Below are 6,100 nucleotides of genomic sequence, written 5' to 3'. Positions count from 1 at the left end.
AGGGCAAAGGTATTGGCGGCCCCAAAAGTGAGTTAAAGGAAATCAATTGGACCACACACTTCACCTAAGATCGAGGGACAGGGCTATTATTGGAGGCAAAGGCAGGAAGTTGAAAAGTGGAGAGGAAAGAAGTGGGAGAGAGAGAGAGAGAGAGAAAGATCGCCCTACAGTCACCACTAGCCCTAAGAGAGAGGATGGCCACTTCTGAAAGATTTTACAGCTGGGGCTCACCCTGCAAAGTCCTCTAAAATCAAAGCGTTCACCCATCCCAGCGGGCTGGCATCCTGAAGGCCTCCCATTGACATCTGGAGCCCTCTCCCCAAAGCTCTTTTGGCCTCAAAAGAAATGTCTGGGAAACCTGCCTTCCCAGGGGCCCACTTCTGTTCGCCCCCTAGCGCCCCTCTTGGAGGCAGGGGCTCAGAAGGAGATGGGCTTCCAAACCCACCCCAAAGGAATTCTCAGATCGCTGCCCTGATAATCTTTAAAGGCTCCTTTGGAGCTGGGCTCTGACTTTTATCTCCCCTCCCACCCTTCTTGCCTTTTTGCCGCTCCCCCTTCCCCCCCCCCCCCGTTAATTTGAAGATCATTGACTCGATAGGGCTGAGATGAACCCTTCAGAAACGGTGATGATCTACAGTGACTGTCCCTGCCCTTCATCCCCAGATTATTGACCAGCACCGTGGGCTCAGCGGTGTCAAGTTGGCCTGCTGGTTTCCACACCCTTGGGGAACCCACGGGGCTGAGGGGCCCTGGATTAGGCCCCAGTCTGGCAGCGCCGATCCGATCTGGGGGACTGCGGGGTGGAGCCCCGTGCGGGTCTGGGCGGCCTCAGCTCCTCCTGGGCTTTCTCCCAGGCGCCTCGGCCGCTTCCTGGGATGGAGCAAGAGGCCTAAAGGGCCGCCGGAGTCGAAAAACAAAGTGAAAGAGCTGCCGGCAGGCGGGAGAGCCCATCCTGGCCACCGCCCGCATGGCCTTCTCGGGTGGCCCAGTGGCGTACTCCACTTTCCAAGGCACCTGGCCGGGGCTCCCTTTGGAGGGTGTGCGGGTGGCAGGGGCGCAGGGGCCCAGCGCCTGGCACCGGCTCCGCGGGCCTCAGCAGTGGGCGGAGGCGGGCCTGGCCGGTTCGCCGGGCCGCGCTCGGAACCTGGCTCCTTACAAAGCCGGGCGCGGGGCCAAGGGCGCGGGCGCGGGCCCGGCCGCCCGGGCCCGAGACACAAAGTGCCTGCCCCGCCCCCGAGGGCGCTACGCGCCGCGGCCCGCTGCCAGCCGCTCCCCGCCGCCGCGCCGGCCACCGGGAATCCCTCGCCCACCAGCCCCTCTTCCTTCCCGCAGCCCCCCCAAGATGGTTGGCGGGGGTGCGGTGTATGTGCTTCCTGTTGGCAGCCCTGGAGCGTGGGATTCGGGCTGGGTCGAGGCTGTCTGGGACCACAGAAAGGACATTGAGCTGGCAGAGCTGGGTGGCAATGCCAGGCCGGGGCCACCCGGCGGGGTAGCTCTTTCCCCAACTAGGGCGCGCGCGCTCTCTCTCTCCCTCCCTCTCCTTAGAGCCCCGAAAGTTTTGTAACCGCTGTGGGTGCGCCTGCCCGCAGTCAGGGGTACTGGCTCGCCGCGCGCCTTAGCCCCCCAGGTTGGGACCCCTGCGGGGTCGGAAAGAGATCCGGAACCCCCGGCCCCGCCAGGGCCAATTCGAAGAGCCTGCGGGGAACTGGGCTCGGGCTCTGCACCTACGGGCGCTCGGACCCCGGCGCGCCGCGCCCGGGGTTTACCTGGCCGTGTTGGCTGGGGTCCCCGAAACCCTCCCGACTTCACGTCTCTCTGTAGGGACTGGCCTTTGGCTAGGGCCAAGGGTGGCCGAGGTAGAGGAGGCCCGCTTGCCCATCCTTGGGGTAGAATTTTGGGCAAAGGTTGAATAAGAGTCGTAATTCTTTTTGCCTGACGCGACATCCGAACCCACTTACGGAGAAACATAAGCTGAGATCCAATTCTGGAAGGACCCCATGGAGAAGGCATTTCTTATCTCACCGACAGTCATTCCCTTTAAATCACACGCTCGGCTCCGCTAATTTGGGGAGGTGGGAGGAAGAAGCGCAAGGTCAACGTCAACAGTTTGCATAACTCTAATTTTAAGTCTTAAAAAATATTCTGTGATGGAAGTAAACTGGCGTCAGTGGGCAAGCTAAAAGAAAGCCCTAAACTTCAGGTCTTCACCCTAAAACGTACACGTCGGATGGCATCCTGAAGAAGGGGAATCTTAAAACACGATTCCGAGGTCGTCTTTGGTCACCGGGTACACTCCTGGTTTCTATTTTATTTTAAACAACTCAAACAAACCCATACCATCTCTGCATGGTTTAATAGGCAGAGGCTGACGCCCCTTTTGGGCTTATCTTTTGGGAAGAATTCCAAGTGTGTAACTTTTGCTCCCGCACGGACCAAGGAAAAAGACCAAGTTCTTCCGTACGTGGACAGGTAGATTTTTAAAGTGTAGCCCTCTCTCCTTGCCCCTGGGGTACTGGGGACAGTTGATGGGCGGCTCTGCTGAGTTACAAAGGAAACATCCTATCACAGACACAGGTTCCCCTGACCCCCTCTGGCTGGAATACAAGCAGCAAGGTGCCGGGCACCTGCTTTTGAAAAGAAGATCTGAATTTTCACTGTTAATAAAGGGAGGGAAAAGTTGGTCTGGGAGTTGGGAAACAGTTGAAGAAGAGACTGGCCTCTGGAGTACTCCAGAAACCACTCATCCCCAAGGAGCCAGGTAGTTCGTTTACTCAGAGTCTCGGTTGCAGCCCTTGCTAGGGCCTCGGAGGGTATAGGAGACCGCGTCTAAGCAGTTAAGGAGCCGCGCCGTCCGTTTTCTATTTTGAGATGTGGACAGAATGTAAGAAGGAGCTCTTCCTTGGTTCTCCGTCGCTCGCGAAGCACTCTCCATGCCACTATCCTTTCTCTACGTGCTTCACCTTCAGCACCTCAAAACCCAAACTAACTCGGGCTGGGGTGGGGGTGGGGGATCGTGGTGGTGGCTGGCAGGTGAGGAGGAATCGGCCAGTCTTTTCTAGTTTTATTGAATTAAGGTGGCAACGTTTCATCTTTCTCTTTTAGCGCGTGAAAATTGTCGTGGCATCTTTCAAGGATGCGAATCCTCTCGTCTCCTCGCTCCATCCGAAATAAAGAGTTTCGGCTAACCCCAGAGCCAGCCTCCAGCGAGGTCCAGGACTGGCGCTGCGCGTCTCCCACTGTGTCCAACAGGGGGCGCTGCGCACGAGCCCGCGCCGGCTCAGCGCCGGTTCACATCTGAGCCGGCTTCGGCCCGGAAGGAAGGCGACAGCCGCTCGCGGGGTCGAGCCCAGAGCTTTAGTCTCCGCGGATAAAAAAGAGATTAAAGGCGAAATTCTTTTTCGGGTGTATGTGAGTGTGTGTGTGTGGATGTGGATGTGGATGTGTGGGTGTGTAGGGGGGAGGGGGTGATCAATTTTAACCAAGTACGAAAATGTACACCTTTGTATCCTTTGATGTTATAAAGAAACTCCAATCGGCGGAGAAATTACACAGCTTCTGAGCCCAAACTGCAGCTATACGGTGTGGGGGAAATTATTGAATAAAAAAACCCACATTTTTCCATCCGTTCACATGATCTTTTAGAAGTATCTGAAAAGCTGACACTGATCCTCTTGGCCTGCCCCAAGTTTCAAATACTTTAAGCTATTTTGAAGGCCTTTCTATTAATTTGAAAGGGGGTGGGAGGGAGAAGGCAAATATTTAAATACGCCCCCCCACCCCAGAACAGTTACTCCTAAGCACCCTCCCCTCCCTTCTTTAAACAGGGGCTTTTATGTAAAGGACACAGTTCACACTGCTTCTGCAAAGCCAGGTGAAAAAAAGCGAGAAGAAGCAGACCTAAATTATCATTGTTTTTTAAATCTGATGTTGGACTTACATGCCACACGTGTAAAATGAAGTCTAGATAAATTTGTAATCCACCTACCCCCAGCTCAACTTAAAACACACACACACACACACACACACACACACACACACACACACCCTTCACCTGTATTTAAATAGCATGTCTTTAATTACAGCAGTTGGAGATGCATGAGGCTGAAATGAAATTAGCAGTCATTACCAGTCCTTTAACTCTGTGGTGCTTTTGATCAGCCCTAAATTAGCTTTCCAGTCCTAACAAAGACTCGACAGCAAGCAGTGGGCTGTAAATAAGACAGCGCGACCTGCCCTCCACACCTTTTCTCTTGTCAATCACAGCTCTATCATTCAGCCCAAGATTAACCTTTATCTACCAAAATTTTTTTTAAAAAGTAAAAAAAAAAAAAGAATGAGAGAAAGAAGAAAAACAAAAAAGGAGGTGGGAAGGAAAGCCCCCTCACCCACATGTCGCAATAACAGAGGTGCCTAAGAACCCCCTTCACATTGTATTATAATGAGCCCATGTCAGAATCTGTAATTTACGAATCATCCCTTCCTCATGACACCTGGCCAGTGTATTCTAAGCTTCGGAGTGTTGCTCCGGTAGGAGGCGAATCTCTTTCGCCTAATTACTCATTGGGCACGGGCCCCCTCCATAAGTCAATTTGCCAGTAGCCTCTCCTCATCTATTAGTCTTACAGGATTTTTTTTTTTTTATGAAAAGGGATGCATAAAGAGAAAACATTTATCTTTTTAAAGCATATAGTAAGTTTCTGGACGGAAAACAATCCGTTTACTCCACGAATAGTCATTAGTCTCTAAGTTGACCGACGGGGAAATCCAAACCAAACCAAAGCAACAATAACAACAAAAAAATCTCCCAACAGGAACAACAAAAAACCCAGTTGCTTTTCCAAATGCTGAATTAGGAAAGTGAAACATTGGCTCACGTGGCCATTAGAGGGCGGCAGAGAGCAAGTCCCCACCGCCTCTCGGGCAACTTCGCAGAGACCCAGCGCTCCCAGCTTCCAGCTTCGCCATGCTCCCTAATTCCTGCTCCCAGGTAATGTTTCCGCTTCCCCTGGCCCCTTGTATTTCTACTCTCCAGATGCCAATCTGTCATAAAGAACACAGTATCAACCATTGCGCCTTCTCTCTCTCTCGTTTGCACTCCTGCACCCCCACCCCCACCCCCAAAAGAAAACAAAATCAAGATACCGGATGGCGTACGTAGTAGCTGCTCTTAATGACATGTATCTTTTGAATCAAATCACAGTTTCCCTCCTAAGTAACCTTGGTCTGGAGAACCCTCTTTGTTGGGGTGAAATAGTAGGATTTTCATTTGGGGTTTTCGTGTCTGCCTTTCTCTCGGGGAGGGGTGGCTCACAGACTTCTTCCTTTATGTTTTTAAAAGAGTAACAGAGACCCTGGCCAGGCAACTCATTATGTTCAACACTGAAACTGCTCCGAGGAGAATCAAACCAGGTCGCGTCCTTCCTGCATTTAGTCGAGAAATCGAAATTAGCATGTAATTTAAAAAGTTAACGCTTTCAGTCTTAAACCTGCTTATGGTAAATGACTGTCACACAGGGTGTGTTTCCAGATCTCTTAAAGGTCAAAAGGAAAAAAGAAGAAAAAAACACAACCGAATGAGAGGGGAAGAAAGTGAGTTTGGGGTGGGGGTGGGGGGGAGGAGTGAGCTAGCAGTGAATGTCAAAGTTGGGTTGCGAGCTACTTACATGTCCATGCCAGATCAGGGTGTTGTCTTGTAGCAGTTTGATTGGCAGGTAAAAACGCAGCGAAAGAACAGGAGGGCTCCCGAGCCTCCTGTCAGCCCAAGCTTGATCACTTCTCACCGGACAGACAGACCGAGTTGAAGGAGCTGGCAATGCCCCCTCGCGTCCTCCATCCAAGACACCGGGAATCCATTTCGGCTTTTCTTTCCCCCAGTCTCTCCAGCAGCCTCCTGCCTTCACCCGCTTCGCCTTCCACCAGCCTCCAAGACCTAGCCTAGCTTTGCCACTGCAAGCCCTGCAACAAGAAAAATCGTTTATGGCTTAAAACCCCAAATGGCTGATTTTTTAAAAGAGAGAGAGGGAGAGGGAGAGAGAGGAGAGAGAGGGTGAGGGGGAGAGAGAGGGGGAGCCAGAAGAATGCACCCAGAGAACAACAAAAA

This window comes from Tenrec ecaudatus, chromosome 8, assembly GCF_050624435.1.
Source record: "Tenrec ecaudatus isolate mTenEca1 chromosome 8, mTenEca1.hap1, whole genome shotgun sequence".
Classification (NCBI taxonomy): domain Eukaryota; kingdom Metazoa; phylum Chordata; class Mammalia; order Afrosoricida; family Tenrecidae; genus Tenrec; species Tenrec ecaudatus.
Note: the sequence above shows the minus strand (reverse complement) of the source record.